Source organism: Gopherus flavomarginatus, chromosome 10 (assembly GCF_025201925.1).
Source record: "Gopherus flavomarginatus isolate rGopFla2 chromosome 10, rGopFla2.mat.asm, whole genome shotgun sequence".
NCBI classification, from domain to species: Eukaryota; Metazoa; Chordata; order Testudines; family Testudinidae; genus Gopherus; species Gopherus flavomarginatus.
In genome coordinates this window covers 31,616,657-31,638,249 of record NC_066626.1, presented here as the reverse complement: position 1 = coordinate 31,638,249, position 21,593 = coordinate 31,616,657, and the positions used below count along the sequence as shown (strand labels likewise).

The 21,593-nt window shown below is 40.7% G+C and overlaps 1 protein-coding gene across 7 annotated transcripts in view; it reads left to right on the top strand.

Annotated features, from left to right (window-relative positions):
* GULP1 (GULP PTB domain containing engulfment adaptor 1) overlaps nt 1–21,593 on the top strand; it is a 294,443-nt gene that overhangs the window by 130,579 nt on the left and 142,271 nt on the right. The window lies entirely within an intron of this gene.

Here is a 21,593-nt window from a genome sequence, read left to right as displayed (position 1 = left end):
GAATGTCCACTTAGCCTGAGGAGAATGTACACAGATGGGGTAGCAGAGAAGCAAAGAAGCTGCTTTTCCACTGCCATGCCTTTTATGTGGTCATTTAACTTGTGCAAAGGATTGTCGTTCTGCTTTGGTTACGTTTTTCATACACTCTACATGTCTAGAAATGACCAAACAAGGCAATGGAGAATCAAGTCCAGAGAGTTTAAGTGACTTGCCAATTGAGGTTTGTGGCAGAACTGTGATCAGAGCTCTAATCTCTATGGCTCTGTCCTATCTCTTATCCACAAGGAGACAGAAGGCATTGGTGGGAAGCAGCCTGGAGGTGACTGCTGGTAATGCTACTATGATAAGTACTGTACAAGTAACTCTGCTAATCAGCCAAGCAAACATTCCTAGGTTTTACAGAAATCAGTACCAACCCCTTAGTTTCAGTAAAACTAGAAGGACAGCCAAACTGGGACAATCCTGTAAACTGGATATCTTGGTCTCACATTGACCAGACTTCTGTTATGCTAACTAATCTATATGAATAAGTGATTAAACTAAATAACAGCATGACTTTCTAAGGAAAAAACAAATCTTACATTTCTCCTTTCTTTATTTCCCTGAGGACACCCGCCCTCACAGTATTTATGTCTCTGAGGGGCAAGCAGTGAGACATATTTTTGAAAATCCAGTAATATATAAAGTATCCTGTTCCTCAGTAAAATAGAAAGATAAGAGGTAATTATGAATTTTGGTGTGTAATGTGCAAGTCCAACAGGATTTAAATTTAGGGACGGTAATTTTAAGAAAACATAATAGACTGCATGTTCAAAATTCCAAACAAGCGAGCGGGGGGTAATGTGGTATTCTGGGGCTTCTCTTCAGAATACTTTACGTTTTATGATCCAGTTTGTAGTACCGCACATGGCCGAGCTGAGAGCCATTAAACCGGGCAACAGTGCTTCCTCCCTCGGTTCCTGTGTGATTTATCAGGGCAAGTAAGTAGTTTCACATTTACCATTTTTAATCATTTAGATATCAATAATTTGATATACTTCTGGCTTTCAAGGTAAATGCTAATCAATCTGTTGGGTTTTTTTTTTTTCAAGTGATGCTTAGTGGCACAAGATCTACTTTCTTTATATGCTGTTTAGATTTATGTTCTATTCACTTTTACGATTTACAAAAATAGTGTTTGACTGAACAGTTTACCTAAGACATACAGCACCCTGGGTGGGAACAAAAGTACTGTCATTCCCACAACACCTTTCAAAAGTTTTAATCTTCCAAAGAGTTCAGTAACAATCCTCTTTTGTCTGCATACTGTCAGCTATCCAGTGTAGTGTGCATATTTATATAATCTCTAAAGCATGAGCTTTGGCTGAGTCTTGTCACATATGGTTCCCATTAAAATAAAGGGAAACATGGCTCCAGATGTGTTGCTTGGCTAACCAAGGTTTATATTTATTCTCTTTTAGTACAGTACCTCTTTAGTATATATCATAATAACTATTCACTGTTAAAAAGAAATTATTTTCAAAATAGCTAATGAATATCTGTTAATGTTCTTCAATTAGTGTGCTGAATACTAACTGCAAAATTACATGCATCAGATTAAAAGCCATTTGAAATTATTTATAATCATTTAATATTTTTTTAGCTCAACTACTTCTGCAATTCTTGATCATCCTGTTATCGTGTATTCCTCATTTTATGCTCAATTTTTTTTAAATGTTGTTGCTTCTTTCTGGGAAAAGTCTATTTCATTAGACTTCAACAGAATAGAAGTATATTTTGGTCTTTACTTAGGCCTTGGCTACACTGGCGCTTTACAGCGCTGCAACTATCTCGCTCAGGGGTGTGAAAAAACACACCTCTGAGTGCAGCAAGTTATAGTGCTGTAAAACGCCAGCATGGCTCCCAGCGCTGTAAGATAATCCCCACGGGGAGGTGGAGTACCTGCAGCTCTGGGAGAGCTCTCTCCCAGCGCTGGCACCGCGACCACACTCGCACTTCTAAGTGCTGCAGTGGGAGCGCTCCCGTGGCAGCGCTTTGAAGTTGCAAGTGTAGCCATACCCTTAGTATCCCTAGCTCCTCATTATGAAAATGAACTACCCCATGAAATATACCTATGTAATTGAATGTCTCTAGTGATATCTGGTTCATTGTGTGGGTTCTTTGACTGCTTGGTGAATTTAAAATACTCAGGAAAACAGCATTTAAAAAATATAGAATGTTCTGTAGGTCATTTAACTTACAGTTTTGATAGACTTGGTCCTGGTTTATAAGAACTGTACTTAAAAATATCCCTCCAAACATAAGCATTATTATTGTCCTCTGATGGTATAAATGTTTCCCCCACCCCATATATGATGGATCAGTCTGGAAACCCATTACAGCAGTGAGCAGTTACTCATAGCAGTAGTCCCATTCAAATTAGTTGGCTTACTTGTGTCTATAACCACTCACTGGAGATAAGAGTGAGAGAAAGGAGTTCACAATTTAGCTGTAAGAGTACATGTTTCTTTCTTCACCTTCTAGAAGCTAAGGATGCAGGATGAAACAAGTTCATTTTCTGTTTTGTAAGAGAGGGTTTCTGTGCATAGGAGTAACCCACTTAGAGGAAAGGTAACTTGAGGAGTTTCCTCTGCATTCTTCTATCAGGTATAATTTGCCTCCCTTCTCTTTCCACCTCCTGGGATGAACAAGGAGTTCCGCCTTCACAGATCATGGTAGTCAAGAGGCATGTACATAGATGACCCTGGCCTCTATTATACTTCTCAACTTCACTAGCCCCTGAAGAGCACATCCTTTTGAGTCATGCTCCTTCAACTGCACTGTCTCTGGAACCTTCTCCTCAAAAGGGGCTTCGTAGGAGGGAGGAGGAGATAGCACAGATCAGTACATCTGCCGGCTGTATCAACTTTGTGTTTCCCCTGCAGTCTGAAAGAACCTAGCTGGCTCCCATGATAAATCATGGCATGTTTCTCCTCCCTCCTCATTTGCTCCATTCAGCCCATTGAACTCTAATCCTGTAGAAATCCAGGGAGAGACTGTTGGGGGAGGAGGGGAGAACATGCAGCAGAGATGGAGTGTCCCTACCCTCCATGAATGGACAGAGAGAGAGGAGCAAAGGATTCTTAGTGACTAATTTGTTTTTCTACCTGCCATAATTTGGGGTCAAATCTGAACCCCATTGACATTTGGGAAAGTTTGGCCTGTGATAGGAGTTTGAATGTCATTAACCAGATCCAAGGTTTCGGTCGGACTGGTAACATGTTTGGATCTGGAGCTCAGCTCTGCTATTTTAATTTGGACTCACTTGTGTGAGCAACTAATTATACTGATTGCAGTTTACTCTAGGGGCTAGCAGCAGCATGGAGCTAAGGGACTAGGCTGAGGTAGCATGAAAGGAAAAATTCCTTAGTCTCTGTAAAAGCCAAAGCAATTATATTTTGTGTGGCTGTCCAACAAAGGAGGAGGAGTATGAAATGCAACCCCCAATTTTGGGACAGATTACAGTGCAGCCTCTTCATTGCATTCTGCCACTATATCTGTAGCCAATAAATTGGAGTAAAGTGTCTGCTCTCCCCCTCATGTCCCAGCCATATGAATGTGTCCAGCTGTTGGAACTGTGTAAGTATAATTCCATTAGTCCAGGGCTAAGTTTAACATTCCTTTCTGCATTGGAGTATTTGGATCCAACACTGAATGTTCCTGTCCTGCGTACAGGGCTACAGGAATGTTATTGCTGAGTGACTTCACCCACATCTTGCCAATGGATGTATTTCATCCTAATAGTAAATTCTACCAGATTCTACTGCATAGAGATGTGCATACCTATACAAGAAATGCAAAGGGTCAAAAAAAAAAAAAGGATAAGAAAAGAGGGATTCTGACATTTCTGTGCTCTACTGAAAATACTTTAATTAAATACAAATCAAAATAGCTGTTTGGGTCCATGGTTCATTTAATCTAATGGGATGTCTCTAACAGTGGCAAGTGATTTAGAGGAGGCTGTAAAAGACCTTATAATATATAGTTCTGCAATACCGTACTTGTGGGAGAAGTTTCATCTTAACTGCCATCAGTCAGTGGCTCTTTATGTCCTGAAGCATGAAGTTTGATAATCCTTATACATTTTTATCCTATCTAGTTTTACTATGGGTGATAGTAATATAAATGTCTGATCTTCTTATGAATCCTCATTACCTCAACATCTTTTGGCAGTGAGCACTGCCAGTTAATTATGTTATGTAAAAAGCAATTTCCTTTCTTTGTAATATAAATAATCAAAAAGAATAAACAAGGCTCCCAATTTAAAAAAGGTCACAAGATAACTGTTACTGCAAGCTTCTGGATTCTTGTAGTCATGCATTAGACTTTGAGCGAGTAAGTGAGGGTGGAGTAGAGGAAGCAATGGAGGGTTGGAAATGGAGTGAGGTGGGGTGGGGCCTCACAGAAGGGGCAGGGCAAGGGTGTTTGGTTTGGTGCAATTAGTAAGTTGGCAACCCTATATATTCAAGTTCATATTTATAAATATATTAGGTGAGATTGTCAAGAGTGAAAACTACTCTAATACAAGTCAATGAGAACTTTATCATTGACTTCAACAGAAGCAGAGCTAAACTAGCACTGAACACTTTTGAAAATCCCACCCATTATCTCTCTATTTTTGGCATCATTAATGAGAGCGTGAACCAACTGCTAATTTTCATGAATGCAAACTGCATACATTTCCCGCGCTTGTGTTTATTTTTTTTAAATGTATACACCTGAGTATTCAGAAAATGTTGTAGACTTTGTATTTGTGGATGTACATAATCCACACCATTATGTCAATTACTCTTCAAAAATCAGTTTATGCTGCTACTTTGCTGTTGTCCTGGAAATAGCTTGTCTATCTGAATAATTATATGAAAACACCTCTCTGGACGGGAGTGTACTGTATTTTACAATTCTACATGTGTGTGTTTTCTAGAAAAGAAATGAGTTATTTGCAATTTGGTTCATAGATTAAAATCCACATACTAGCACTTCTATGAGCTACCAAGGCTGAGGCTACCAAGGAAGGTTTGAAAGCTAGAAGCCTCTGGTAATTGGCTGAGCCTTAACCAGTGGGTGGGGCATTCACTCAGGCTAGGGCTTTATAAAGCTGCGCACAAGTGACCAGGGAGCTTAGTGAACAGGAGCTGCTAACAGGGAGTTTTGCAAGGGAGTTTGGAAGGGGAGTAGGAAGGGAGTGGGGGTCCCCTGTCGGTCTCATCTGTGACCCATTGGTCCCCTGAACCTATAAACCAAGCCACATCCAAAACCTTTCTGTTTAAAGCAGAGCAGAGCGGACAGGGAGCTGCAGACGGGAATTTGAAAGAGTTTGACAGAGGGAGGCTTACGATGGTTAGGAGGACCCACAACACCTGTGGCAGCACTGCTTCTGTCTCCTCCACCTGCACCTGTAGCCAGACAGAGCACCAAAGCATGGATGCTTTTACCTAGATTCTGGTGTGGGTTTGCAAAGACTGTAACTTGCAATTTCCACTTACTGATATCCAGGCTGGGGGTGGCATCCAATGTGAAAGGTGCCTACTGGTGGAATCTCTCAGGCAGCAGGTGGGAGAGCTACAGGAGGAGGTGGCTAGGCTGAGGAACATCCGTATCCATGAGCAATTCCTGGATGGTATCCATGTGGAGACAGCTGACGTAGCTGTCCCAGTTCACAGGACTACTGACACACCAGTGGAGGAGGAGATGGCTCAGGGTGGACACTGGCAGCTGGTTACTTCTGGCAGCAGGCAGTGCTCCACCCCTGCTGCGAACCCTCCTGCTGTGGTAATAGATAACCGTTGTGCTCTTCTTGATACAGGAGAGAAGGAATCACCCCCAACAGTTAAGGAGGGGAAGCGTCGTACCCCTAAGGCTGGGAGGTCTGCTGCCACCACTGATAATAAGAAACGTAGGGTAGTGGTGGTTGGAGACTCTCTGCTGAGGGGGACGGAGACACCCATCTGTCGCCCTGACCATTCATCCCGGGAGGTATGCTGCCTGCCAGGGGCCCGTATCCGAGATGTTACAGAGGCATTGTCGAGGATTATCTGGCCTTCTGATTACTACCCCATGCTACTCATCCATGTGGGCACAAATGATACTGTGAGGTGTGACACTGAGCAGATCAAGAGTGACTACAGGGCTCTGGGAGTACGGGTTAAGGAGTTTGGAGCGCAGGTGGTATTCTCTTCGATTCTTCCTGTCGAAGGTAGGGGCCTGGGCAGAGACAGATGCATCGTGGAGGTGAATGCCTGGCTGCGAAGATGGTGTCGCCAGGAGGGCTTTGGCTTCCTCGACCACGGGATGCTATTCGAGGAAGGACTGCTAGGCAGAGATGGCCTTCACCTTTTGAGGAGGGGAAAGGCCTTATTTGTGCACAGACTGGCTAACCTAGTAAGGAGGGCTTTAAACTAGGTTCGACGGGGACAGGTGAGCAAACCCCACAGGTAAGTGGGGAACAAGACCTGGGAGATGGGTCGGAAACAGGAGGGAGCATGGGCTATAATGGCAGAGAGAAAGGAGAGTCAGGGCAAAGCTGGGAGGCAAGATCAAACCAGTATCTTAAATGCCTATATACAAATGCGAGAAGTATGGGTAATAAGCAAGAAGAACTGGAAGTGCTAATAAATAAATACAACTATGACATTGTTGGCATTACTGAAACTTGGTGGGATAATACACATGACTGGAATGTTGGTGTGGATGGGTATAGTTTGCTCAGGAAGGATAGACAGGGGAAAAAGGAAGGAGGTGTTGCCTTATATATTAAAAATGTACACACTTGGACTGAGGTGGAGATGGACATAGGAGATGGAAGTGTTGAGAGTCTCTGGGTTAGGCTAAAAAGGGTAAAAAACACTGGCGATGTTGTGTAGGGAGTCTACTACAGGCCACCTAATCAGGTGGAAGAGGTGGATGAGGCTTTTTTTCAAACAACTAACAAAATCATCCAAAGCCCAAGATTTGGTGGTGATGGGGGACTTCAACTATCCAGATATATGTTGGGAAAATAACACCGCGGGGCACAGACTATCCAATAAGTTCCTGGACTGCATTGCAGACAACTTTTTATTTCAGAAAGTTGAAAAAGCTACTAGGGGGGAAGCTGTTCTAGACTTGATTTTAACAAATAGGGAGGAACTCGTTGAGAATTTGAAAGTAGAAGGAAGCTTGGGTGAAAGTGATCATGAAATCATAGAGTTTGCAATTCTAAGGAAGGGTAGAAGGGAGTACAGCAAAATAGAGACAATGGATTTCAGGAAGGCGGATTTTGGTAAGCTGAGAGAGCTGATAGGTAAGGTCCCATGGGAATCAAGACTGAGGGGAAAAACAACTGCGGAGAGCTGGCAGTTTTTCAAAGGGACGCTATTAAGGGCCCAAAAGCAAGCTATTCTGATGGTTAGGAAAGAGAGAAAATGTGGCAAAAGACCACCTTGGCTTAACCACGAGATCTTGCATGACCTACAAAATAAAAAGGCGTCATATAAAAAATGGAAACTAGGTCAGATTACAAAGGATGAATATAGGCAAATAACACAGGAATGCAGAGGCAAGATTAGAAAGGCAAAGGCACAAAATGAGCTCAAACTAGCTATGGGAATAAAGGGAAACAAGAAGACTTTTTATCAATACATTAGAAGCAAGAGGAAGACCAAGGACAGGGTAGGCCCACTGCTCAGTGAGGAGGGGGAAACAGTAACGGGAGACTTGGAAATGGAAGAGATGCTTAATGACTTCTTTGTTTCGGTCTTCACTGAGAAGTCTGAAGGAATGTCCAATATAGTGAATGCTTACGGGAAGAGAGTAGGTTTAGAAGTTAAAATAAAAAAAGAGCAAGTAAAGAATCACTTAGAAAAGTTAGATGCCTGCAAGTCACCAGGGCCTGATGAAATGCATCCTAGAATACTCAAGGAGTTAATAGAGGAGGTATCTGAGCCTCTAGCTATTATCTTTGGGAAATCATGGGAGACGGGGGAGATTCCAGAAGACTGGAAAAGGGCAAATATAGTGCCCATCTATAAAAAGGGAAATATAAACAACCCAGGAAACTACAGACCAGTTAGTTTAACTTCTGTGCCAGGGAAGATAATGGAGCAAGTAATTAAAGAAATCATCTGCAAACACTTGGAAGGTGGTAAAGTGATAGGGAATGGCCAGCATGGATTTGTAAAGAACAAATCGTGTCAAACTAATCTGATAGCATTCTTTGATAGGATAACGAGCCTTGTGGATAAGGGAGAAGCGGTGGATGTGATATACCTAGACTTTAGTAAGGCATTTGATACGGTCTCGCATGATATTCTTATAGATAAACTAGGAAAGTACAATTTAGATGGGGCTACTATAAGGTGGGTGCATAACTGGCTGGATAACCGTACTCAGAGAGTAGTTATTAATGGCTCCCAATCCTGCTGGAAAGGTATAGCAAGTGGGGTTCCGCAAGGGTCTGTTTTGGGACCGGCTCTGTTCAATATCTTCATCAACGATTTAGATGTTGGCATAGAAAGTACGCTTATTAAGTTTGCGGATGATACCAAACTGGGAGGGATTGCAACTGCTTTGGAGGACAGGGTCAACATTCAAAATGATCTGAACAAATTGGAGAAATGGTCTGAGGTAAACAGGATGAAGTTCAATAAAGATAAATGCAAAGTGCTCCACTTAGGAAGGAACAATCAGTTTCACACATACAGAATGGGAAGAGACTGTCTAGGAAGGAGTACAGCAGAAAGAGATCTAGGGGTCATAGTGGACCACAAGCTTAATATGAGTCAACAGTGTGATACTGTTGCAAAAAAAGCAAACGTGATTCTGGGATGCATTAACAGGTGTGTTGTAAACAAGACATGAGAAGTCATTCTTCCACTTTACTCTGCACTGGTCAGGCCTCAACTGGAGTATTGTGTCCAGTTCTGGGCACTGCATTTCAAGAAAGATGTGGAGAAATTGGAGAGGGTCCAGAGAAGAGAAACAAGAATGATTAAAGGTCTTGAGAACATGACCTGTGAAGGAAGGCTGAAGGAATTGAGTTTGTTTAGTTTGGAAAAGAGAAGACTGAGAGGGGACATGATAGCAGTTTTCAGGTATCTAAAAGGGTGTCATCAGGAAGAGGGAGAAAACTTGTTCACTTAGCCTCCAATGGCAGAACAAGAAGCAATGGGCTTAAACTGCAGCAAGGGAGATTTAGGTTGGACATTAGGAAATAGTTCCTAACTTTCAGGGTAGTTAAACACTGGAATAGATTACCTAGGGAAGTTGTGGAATCTCCATCTCTGGCGATGTTTAAGAGTAGGTTAGATAAATGTCTATTAGGGATGGTCTAGACAGTATTTGGTCCTGCCATGAGGGCAGAGGACTGGACTCGATGACCTCTCGAGGTCCCTTCCAGTCCTAGAGTCTATGAGTCTATGAATGTTTTAGGCAACAAAATAGATGTAGAAACTGTTTGCAAGTGCATTGTTTTAGTGGGCAGATATTCTCTTCTTATATGTTTTTAGTTTACTTATACTTCTTTTGGAAGCCAAAAAAAGCTATTCTAGGACTCATCGACTGGAATGTTTCATCTTAGCAACTAAAACTCAAGGAGTACTATATATCTTAAAATTCTAATTCTGATGTATTTAGAGGTCTCAAGTGTGTATATATATAAAAACTGGCATGTTAATTTATTCTAAATATTATTATTTTTTAAATTTTCTCCTAGCCTGGGACCTCGAAAGTCAAATTCCAGCTTAAGGTGAATCCAAAAGACTGTAGGCCAAGATATGTTGGATCTTAAGTTTTCAAATATTGCGGGCTGGCAATTGAAGAAAAAAATATATTTTGCATAATTTAAATACATTAATTCTTGAAGATGGGTAACACAAGGAAGTGTCTTCCGCTGGTAGCAGGCATAAATAGAAGACAGTGAAGTTTACATTCAATTTTAGTTCTTAAAGTATCTGTCTCTTAATTTTTTTTAGGTTTTGTTGCTGATTGCCCCTGAAGAGTCCCAAATTTGTTCGGGACTGGTTTTTGAGCTTGGTTTCTTCATAAGGATATTTTGCTCAGGTCTGCAACACATATGCACACATGTTTTCTGTTCTGAGTTTTATTATACCTATTTTTAAATACAGAATATCTGGTGAGTTATATGAAAAGAATTATCTATGGGTGTGTGTCACATGGGCTGCATGAGAGAGTGGGATGTACGTTCCTGGAACTTTGCTCCTCACACAAGAAAAGGCGAGATTTTCAAAAGAGTTCCAGAAAAGATTTTCAAAATGCTCAGAACCCACTGCTGAGGCCAGATTTTCCAGTGCACCGACATGAGTTAGAAACACAAGTCCCACTTTGAATGATAGGTGCTTTTGAATATCCGGTCTACCAATGGCCTCATTTTACATATTATGACCCAGACAGTGAACTCTTGAAAACTGGCACAAAATCATCAGCATCTAGGGTCTGATCTAGACCCCACTGAAGTTAATGGGAGTCTGTCCATTGACTTCTGTGTGTGTTATATCAGGCCCTTACATTTAAACAGAAAACTCTTCCCAGCAAGGTCCTTTTCAAAAATCTTGGATGTGAAAAATTCCATCCTAGTAATGGGCAAAATTGAAAACAGAAAATGGAAATTCCAGATGTTGCTATTATGAGATGACACAGCAGAAGATGAACTGGAAGAGGACCATGCAGCTAGAAATTGTATCCAAAATTACAGCAATCTCATAGTTCTGTTGGGTATAAAATTTGAAAGGCAAGCAGGGAAGACACATGTAAGAAAAAATCTTTCCATGGACAATGGTGAGCTGAAGCAACAGGTATCAGATTTTGAAGACAGAGGTTAATCTATCATTTTCTCTTAAAAACCTGCATGCTTTGATCCTTCAATTTTTCTGGCCTATATGTTAAACCACACTAACTTTGGAATTTCTATTATGTGGAGTGTCAGTCCTCAGTCGCTCTCACTATTTCAATTAGTAATTTGTTCTAGAATGGAACACATACTAGTCTCTTCAGATAAAATCCCTAATAACCTCAACAGAATGCAAAAGTTTAACATCACTCCTTTAACATAAATTATTATTATTAAAGTAAGCAGATTAATCTCCTCATCTCAGTATTTGGTGGATCAGCTAATGATTTTGTTTCCTTGTTTTTTATGCCAATCTCATCTGTGTTTCTATAACCTAAACCCATATTGTTTCAATATATTGTGTAAAGGATATTCAGCTTTCATTTGGAATAAAAGACAAATAAGAACTATGCTGCTATAAAATCCTGGGAGACTTTACTCCGCCAAATTTTAAAACTATAGTTTTGAGCTTGTCACTTAGGTTATGACTCAGAATGGGTCATAGAATTCTTTCTAGTATGGTGACCTTTGACTGGATATTGAAAACAATCATGATTGCTCATAGCTCAGCAGAAGAATATATTTTTTTATCTCTGTTTGTGATTGGTTGCCTCATACTAACCTATGCAGGGCCTGATCCTGTGTGCACAGAAGTGAATGGGAAACCATTGGCTTCAGTGATGCAAGATCATAGCCCAAGTCATAAAGACTAGGCAGATACGATTATATTCGAAAAGAGGCTAGATAGCATACATTTGTTGAGTATGTAATAATTGGTTAATAGATGCTTTAATAAATGGCTGATCATTTATTAGACAATTATAGAGTCCAATAGATGAATGTCACTTAATACTATCTTTGATGCTTCTACTAATATGCTTATAATAATCCAAAACATGTACTAGTCAAATATTTTAATAAACTATAAATGTATCCTTAATAAAAATCCTCAAGAGGCTTTCCCTTTTTAATTTGTTGATGTTATTTCTAAATGTTCCAACTTGCTTTAGTCACTCAGGTGGCCATTTGTGCGTTTAAAGTAGGACTGTCCCTCTTTTTCAGAGCCTGTCTGTGCTGGTGTCCTTGTTAGTTTTGTGGAAGAAAACAACCAGTGTTGTGTCCTGGTTTTTGCACAATATGGCTGGTTTCGAGGATCTCCCACATGAGGTCTGCTTCCCTACACCAGCCCTACATGACACTTCAGTTTCAGAGAAGAAAGGGTTGTGAATAGGCATTGTTTCAAGTATTGTTTGAATAGATTCATAGGGCTTGTCTTCACTACTGGAGAGATCCACGCTGCTGCAATTGATGCAGCAGGTGTTGATTTAACAGGTCTAATGAAGACCTGCTAAATTGACGGCCGAGCACTCTCCAGTCGATTCCAGTACTCCCCGTCCCCAAGAAGAGTAAGAGAAGTCAATGGGAAAGCATCCTCTGTCGATGCAGGGCAGTGAAGACACCATGGTAAATCGACCTAAGCTACGTCGACTCCAGCTACGTTATTCCCATAGCTGGAGTAGCATAATTTAGGTCAACTTACCCAGGTAGTGAAGACAAGTCCATAGAGCTTAAGACCAGAAGGAACCACTAGATCACCTGATCTTACCATCTGTGTATCACAGGCCACCAACACCACCCAGTACTTGCACACAAAACCCAACAACAGCATAGGAAGAGGAGAATGTGTTGTGATTATTCTGTGATTTTTCTCTCGCTTTTATTTATTGCTTCTGTGTAGCCTTTCACTGTTACTCCTGGCTTTACATCTGAAGGGAGTCATTCATTTATTCATTTAGTCTGTTTGATTTGTCACTATTACATACTTTCCAGATTTCCTCTCATTGTTGTGAGCCTTTTAGTTGGTGGAGTAAAGTGGTTTTTTTTTCTGTTAAGATGGACAGCAGGGAGGTTACAGAGAGCTCAATATTAGAGCAAGGAGCTGCTGGATAGGGATCAAGGTCTTCAAAAGGAGCAAAATTATATTAGAGAATGGGGGTAGAAGATGCAGAAGCTGTGAAGAATTGTCTGGCAGGGAAGTAAAGCAACTGTGCATGTGGGGAATGTTTGGGAGTGGGAGGGAGGAGAAGTACTAGGAAAGTTCCAGCAGATAACTGGGAGAGGAGTAGTGGTACAGAGAATGTTCAGGTAAACAATTTCTATATGGCAAAAGCAATGGAATAAGCCATACTGATACTTGTTTTTGCAAAGTATAAGTCAAAGATGGGAGGCTGCAGAGGGAGCATGAAACATGCCATTATGTTCAGATTGTCTAGACAATCCATATCTAGTGTAATTTTTCAATGCATCTACTTTTTCTGCATCTACTTTCATTCCCATCCCAGCCCACTGGCTTACGGGCTGCAGTTTGTAATCAGTTTCCACATTCAAATTATTAGTGGCAGCAGCGCGTCTCATGGGAATTCAGAAACTGATGAATGATTACTGTTTCTGTTTGCAAGAACTATATTTTAATTTGTTTATTGTGGTTTTAGCTGGGTCTTGTAGGATTGCCACCAACTGATTAGTTTCTAATTCATTTACATAACACTGGAGAGAAAATCAGAATGAGACGCTTCATTTCAGGGTTTGTTTTTTTTATCGTCACTCCACATCTAATTGCCATACTCGGTGTAATTCTATTCAATCATGTACATTCATAAAGTTTATGAAGCAGTAGTTGCTCTGTAGTTAAAGTTGAAGCCACCTTCCCATAATTTTAAGCTCAAATTTCAAAACCTCTCCCCTTCTCCAGTTACTTTCCTCAAAAATAAAACCCCTGATCTTTCTGAAACTCCCTAATGTCACATATCATCCCAGGATAGTTTTCCAAAAGCACAGCTGGAAGAAAATTAGAAAGGGAATTTTAAAGCTATTGGGTAAATTTTTCAAAAGCTCCAAAGTGAAACAAGACCCTAAGTCTCATTTTCAAAAGTGACTTAATCAATTGGACTTAAGGTCTTAAGTACCTAGGTCACTTTTGAAAATGGGGGTTAGGGTCTTGGGTCACTTGGATGCTTTTGAAAATGTTACCTGTCCTATTTGCAGGTTTGAGTTCACTATTGACATTTTTCTTTTTCTTTATTTTTAAACGATTTTAGTTCATCCAAAGTTCCCAAATGGCTTGGCCTGTATACTCCAGCTTGGTCTGGTTTTGTTGACCTTGCTTGAAAGAACCTTTTGTATTTTGGAAGGGCAAGGAATGAGGGAATCACAAATATACAAAATACCCAAACGAGATTGTGATGCCACACACTAAGGGTACATCTCCACTGCAGTTAACCTGGGCTGCTATCCAGGTTTTAGTTCAAATTCCTACCATCCACACAGAAAAACCTCTGACCCGAGTTTGGAGTTACTTTAAGCCTGAGCTAGTTTACATGGATGGGGGTTAGGGTAGAGCCCAGGCTTCAGTTTAACTCAGGTTGGAATCTATCTTTTTGCAGTGAGGATGCAGGCAAAATCACTCAAGTTCAGATAGTCTGCCGATGCCCTTCCCACAATTCCTATGGAAGGGCAAGTTCTCCCACAGTTGACACAATTGCCTGAGAGAGAATCCTAGAACATCGCAGCAGAAAGAACCTTGGAAGAGGCCCTCGGACCCTCATGGGTGAATACAGAATCATTACACATCTTGAATCTATTTCCCCATGTTAAGTATCCTCACACCTCTTGTCAACTGTCTGGAATGGGCCATCTTGATTATTACAATTTTTTTTTCTCCTGCTGATAATAGCTCATCTTAATAGCCTCTTAGAGTTGATATGGCTACTTCCACCTTTTCATGTTCTTTATGTATATATATTTCCTAACTATATGTTCCATTCTATGCATCTGAAGAAGTGGGCTGTAGCCCACGAAAGCTTATGCTCAAATACATAAGGTGCCACAAGTACTCCTGTTCTTTTTACAGAATCAGAGAGGACACAGTAGCGTTGGTAAGGCTTTGTAATGAGGATGATCACACCCAGGCTAGGCAAACCCAGGTGCTCAGACCCAGATGCCAAACACTCAGGTTTAAATTTATAGTGAAGACATAGCATAAGGTACCAGAAAAGGTTTTAACTAGGGGTTCGTTACAGCAGGATTATCCAGTGGAATGTGAGAGAGGGGCCCTAAGGTTAAAACAGGAAAAATGAGTGTCCAACCCAGCCAGCAAAAAGGAAATGGGAAACACAAGATATGGTAAGTTAGGAAAGTTTATTTCATGCCCTGCATAGCTGCCAGCTCTCCAAAGCTGCCCTAAGTTATAAACAGCCATCTTGCAACTTACCATCCTCACTGAACTCCTGGGCAGTTGGAGTTGTGTTATCCCTTCAGAGTTTCCTTGCAGCCATTGAGGACTACTGTGATGTGTCTGCTTAGTGGGCAGCCGGGCTGCCACTCTGTCCCCCCTTTTGCTGCTTCTCTGCTGGATATGAGCCAAGGAGGAATGGTCAGGAGGACATAAGTTGAGGGGAACAGTACTGGCTCCAGGAACCCCTCTTTCTCAAAGTCCACAATCAGCCCCAGGGTCCAGTCAACCTCAAAAACTCCCACTACCACCAACCACCTAGTTTCCCCAGGTTCCCTCACAACCCGCACCACATACTTGCTCCTAGATTCCCCTCACCACTCCATGTAGCTGTCCCAGGCCCTTCCCCTTCCCCCCCCACTACCGAAATATATTGATGAAGTGGGGACAAAGCAGAAAGGGAAAGAAATGTCTTTACATGTCACCGTTACCACCGTTAGTGGTAGTTCCTTTAATAGCTTCAAAGCTATATCTTCACACGCCAGTGAACAGCCAGAATTCACATTGCTCAGAGGGTGATCTTTCAAATAGCTCAGGCTGCTGAGCGTATTCTTATGAATTTTAGGTTATTTTCTTTGCCTTTTATATTCTTTCTCCTCAAAGAAGACAACAACCTAAAATTCCACTCAGTGAATGCGCGTCCCTCATATAGCTCAGATCCTGGTTACCCAGCCTGTGTGGAGAATTGTGCCTGCCAAAATTCTTTGCATGTTGACAACTATGCTAGAGTCAGGTGTAAGTTATCTTTTGCTTAATGAGGTTTGGTTTTTTTTTCTGAAGGAGGAAGAAATGCCTAATTCTGGGATGGAGAAATGCTCTCCACAGAGGTGTGTGTTCCTTTAAGATACAGGATGCAGTAGTTTTTTTTCCCTTCTCCCTTCCCGTATTCCTTTTTCTGTTACCTTTGCTTGTCACAAGCTGCTTTACTCTTTCAGCCATTTATGCCTCCCAGTGACAGTGAAATCTGTAACTGGAATAAATAGCTTCTGTTACAGTTCAGGAATGAGCTGTCCCTCTGATCTCTCTCTGTCCCTGCATGGACAACTGTTTCAGTTGAGTCTTCCACTTCTCTCAGAATAGAATCCTGTAATTCACCACCCTTTTGATGGGTTGTGAAAACCAGGTTGTGAAAAATCCTGTTTCTCAGACATGTTACCTACAGCAGGTTCAAATAGGCCCCTGCTAGAGAATTCTCTCTTGGAGCAGTAACTAGGGTTGCCAACCATGTAATCACACAAACCCAAACACCCTTGTTACACCCCCTGCCCTGCCCCTTCTCTGAGTGCCCCCCATTCACTCCAGCGTCCCTCCATCACTCTCTCTCTCCCGCTGTCACTCACTTTCATCAGACTGGGGCAGAGGGTTGAGGTATGGGAGTGGGTGTGGGCTCTGGGTTTGGGGGTGGGGGCAAGGGGTTCAAAGTGTGGGAGGGGACTCCAGCTGAGCCTGGGACAGGGGGCTGGGGTGCAGGAGGGGTGGGTGGGCTCGGGGGGGAGTTTGGGTGCAGGAGGGGGCTCTGGGATGAGGCGGGGTTGGTGTGCAGGAGAGGTTTTGGGGTGTGGGCTCTGGGAGGGAGTTTGCATGAGGGGGCTCAGGAGTGGGACAGGGGGTTGGGGTGTGGGAAGGGGCTTGGGGTGCAGGCTCCGGCCAGGCAGCACTTACCTTGGGTGGTTCCCGGAAGCGACGGCATATCTGGCAGTGGCTCCTAAGCTCAGGGAAGCCAGGCAGCTCTGTGCACTGCCTTTGTCTGCAGGCATGGCCCCCGCCTGCAGGCACTGCTCCCACAGTTCCCAATGGCTGTGGTTCCCCATTCCAGGCCAATGGGCACTGCGGAGTCAGCACTCAGGGTGGGGGTAGCGTGCAGAGACACACTCTGGGGTGCACCTCTGTCTAGGAGTTAGAGTGACATTCCAGCTGCTTCCAGGAGTAGCATGGAGCCAGTGCAGGCAGGACCTAAAATCTCCCAGATTGGCTTCAGTAGCCTCCAGGAGATTGAGCCCAATTTCAAGAGACTCCTGGCCAAACTGGGAGGGTTGGCAACCCTTGCAGTGACCAGCTGGTAAATGCAGTGATAGAGAACAGCTTGTTCACATTAGGGTATGGTTTATTTATTCTTCAAAACACCCTAAGTAGAGAGAAAAAAGTTAAAAATAACTAAAGTCTTAAATGCATATTGTCTTACCTAAACTTATCCCGGACATTGGGTTGGGTGAGATAGGTTGTCGTCTACAATTGCTGTCTCTGACAGTCTGTGCCTCAGTCAGCCTATGTCTCCCTGAAGAAAATGCCCATGTCTCCATGAAGACACAGGCTGTCTTTTATCCATTTCTAAGGTCCTTTTATTGAAAGTTCCTGCCAGAAGATCATCTGAGGTTTCAAGTAGGGCTCCTGAACCTGGTCAAACGTATTCATGCATTTCTCCAGAGCGGGATGGAGGTAGTCTTCATACAGTGTATTTCTGGTATTGTCCATTTGAACACCAAGCAGTTGTGAATCTATAGCCATTGTTTATGATTCCTGCAGGATTTAAGCCTTGGCCACCTTTTTAGCCAGCAATAAATAACCCTCAAATCCATATATTATGTATACATACACTCTCATACTGTCTCCCCCTCTCTCTCTCGCTCACAAATTAATGTGGCTACCTCCCACGTTCTTCACAGCATTTCACAGCTAATTTACAGAAAGCCCATTCAAGTCAGTGGACAGACTTCCATAGATAATATTGGGTATTGAATCAGATCCTATTTGTGTAATATAGTATCCTTATAGGAGAGCCACACAGCTGATAGCACTAAAATGGAGTCAAAATAATAAATATTAGAACAGTTAAAGGTAGCTGCAAGCTGGGTTCTTTTGCTTAGCTTTAAGATAATAGTAGGAATGAAGTATATGTGATAAACATTTATTATTAATAAAAGTTAGTCAGTTTCCTTCCAATTTACAGGCTGTTTTATTTAATCCCAGTTGTGTTGGGTTTGTTGCAAAAATAATTTCAAACTAATCTCTGATGAAAGATTCAGCAATGAATTTTTTACCAGTCAGGCAGTAGAGAAGTTTTGGCTTTTTATTACTACAGGTTTATTTAAATATTAGCCTTTGTCCTTGCTCATTAAAGAAAAAAGATAAGCTTTTATTTTCAAATAGGTCTCAGAAATTCAACATATGTAAACACAAAATGAGGAACAGGTTCCAGATTTCTTTAGAAACTGATAAAGCAGCTATTTTAATGGTGTTTATATTTTCCAGATGTTAACTCAATCTACCTTTGGTCTAAATTCCTTTTGGACTCAAATCAGTAAAGTTGCATCACGCATAAATTTGGCATCTTTTTAATTATGCTAAGATTTCAGTAACAAAATGATAATTATATTTGTAAATTACCTTCTTTTGAAGCATTTCTCATTTAGACAGCTCCAGAAGTTATTCTTTGGTACTTTTATATTTTAAATCATTGGTATGTTAACACACTCAGTAACTGTTATAAGTTGTTTCGTTTTACAATAGTTTCTTGAGGCCTCAACAGAGATCAGCTCCTTGTTGGGTAGGCTTTGTGTGTATTATGTAGAAATGATCCCTGCCTCAAAGAGCTTACTCTAAACCCTGCTTCAGGAAAACGTCCTTATTCAGGAAGGATACCTAAGTACATGCTTAAGTGCAATTTGAATAAGGGCTTAAACAGAAAAGACTGGGAGAAAGAAAATATTATTATTCCCATTTTTAAAATGGGGAACTGAGCCACAAACAGATTAAGTGGTTTTCCAAATGTCACATGAGAAGCCTGTGGCAGAGGTAGGACATAGATGATCCCTAATCTTCTTACATCTTAAACACAACACTATCCTTCCTCTCTTTTTACTGATGCTCTGAATCTGGTAACATGTAAGTAAAGTATGACATACAAAATAAGAATTTTTAAAAAAAATAAAACTTTCATAACTTGAAAACAGAATAAAATGTAGGTCCTGCAAAGACTTCTGTAGGAAAATATTTTCGCTAAATGCTTTCTTCTGTTGCTTGCAATTCATATGTTAGTAACACTTCTGGCCACCTCACTTATATTAGATTAGCTACAGCATTTTCATTACTGAAAACTATTGATAGTTCATCTGAATGTTCCCTATCATGTACTAAATCAGGTAGCATTGCCTCTCATACCGCTAAACTCAACATGACAACTAGCCATAACTGACACATTTAAATAAACCATGCTTTTGGTTACGATTTCCTACACATTCTTTGTTAAAGCAGGTAAATTGAATCTGGACTTTTGGGCCAGATAATGTAACTGAAGTCAATGACAAAACTTTCAATGACCTTAATGTGAAGTGGATCAGGCCCTTAATCATCTGATCTCATGGTCCTTTGGTAAGATGGGACATAACATTCTTTAGAGGGTACTAATACTAAACCCTGTGAAAAATATTATGAGTTGACATTTGTACTTCTGTTTTAGTACATGGGCATTACAAACATAAAACAGTAAAATTAAGTTGAATAATTCAGTAATGACTTCAGTTACACAAGAAGTACAAAAGTACTGAAGATGAATAAAACAATTTGGATTTATGGTAAGTAATTGTATTATTATTTAAGTTAAATAGGGCATTAATTTTTTTTTCCCTTGATAAGTGGAATAAGTTTCCATAGTTTGTACTGTTTTGGTGAAGTTCTTTTAGGAGTTGCTAATATTTAATATCAGAGCTTAAATTGCTGATATGTCTCTAACATAGGGAGATAAGTGGAATAGTGTCTCAACTATTGTGTCAGTGTCTTAATATACAGAAATGTGGTGAAAATTATGATGTATGGTATTTTATATTTGGGTTAACGGCTTTCAATTTACATTGCAATTGTCAATGCAAAGACAGAAATGACAGTACTTCTAGTATAATAACGGCTTTGTTTTAAGATTATTCAATTAATTACAGTTGTGTTTCATTGCCATGTAGATTTGACGAGTATAATGATAAAGGGGAATAAGTTGTAGTATGAAAAGTATGTCAAAATTAGATCCTTTTAATTAAAAGATCCATTGGAGCTGCTTGAAGAGTAAAAACCATGCTATTTTATGGGTAAGAGGGGATCTGATTTGCATGGCAGGTACCGTTCCTAAAAATACTATACTTAGGTTTTTGCTTAATTTGCAATAATTTTAGTAATTTTATAGAGAGAGTGTTAATTGTTCTTTAGTCAAGAAGGCATCTACTGTAAAATCTGATTAAGAAAAATAATCTTTAACAAAAATGTACTATACTGCTTTTTTTTAGATTTGTTAGCACCATTGATGAAATCTTGTCCCTGTTGAGTTCAATTTGAGTTTTCCCATTGACGTCACTGTGGTCAGAATTTCACTATGTGGGGTGTGTAAGTGATTTCTCTGCCCATGCAGGGAGCTCAGCACAGCTTGTTGCAGGATCAGGCTCCATTTTCTGAAACCCTTACATTGGTGAGAATTTATTACACAGGTAACCTCACTGATGTGGCCACGATCTTGTTCTGACAATCATACAGGTGGACTTGCCTTTGTAGAAGATCTGATTTGAAAATACAGAATGCCACCTCCCCCATCCCCACCCCCTACCTAATCTTCTATTCTACTCTTTTACTGTTTTACAGGTTTTAGTAAAAAAAAAAAAAAATCCATAAAACAATACTGGTAAATACATTTTAGAGATCATATTAAGTTATTTGCAACCCAGGCTATTTCATCATAGAGTAAATAGGTGGTAATTATACCAGAATTTCCATAGTGTTACTCAGATATGAAAACTATCAAATATGTGGTGATTTTAAAATAAAATACAAAGGATTTAAGTATAATTACCTGTACACCTTAATCTGAAAGACAACCTTTACATGAAAATAAAGATGTAATTACTGTACTAAGTTATTTGCAAAGCAGGACAAAATTTGCAAACTGTATTTCACGTACTTGCATTCAAAAGCTTACACTAATTTGTCCTGGCCATCTTGACAATACTATTTGAAGTATTCAACGTTGGCCTAACATTGCTCCCATCAAAGTCAATGATAAAATTCTCATTGATTTCAGTGGGAGCAGAGTTATGGCAACAATGAGCACTTTGAAAATCCGACTTTGTTTTTTTCGTTCTCCCTCAGGCTCAAAATGCCACGGGAAGAGTGGGATAGAGGGAGGTCATTTTCAAACACCATGGATCGAGCATGTTGGCTCGGGCCCCTGGACAGAGGAAGGGAGGATGGGCGAGTAAGAAACCAAACAAAAAGTGTTTTAAGCAAGGGGCTCCAAAAGAAGATTGCCCTGCCTACACTGGGAAGTAATGGGGTATTTCCAAATTAAGTGTAGGATTCCAGGTCTGTAAAATGCTAACAAAGAAAATACAATTCTAAGGATATTATCAGGGTTAGAGTCTGAAATCAGGATAAGAATTTTGTGTCAGAGGATATGATCTAGCT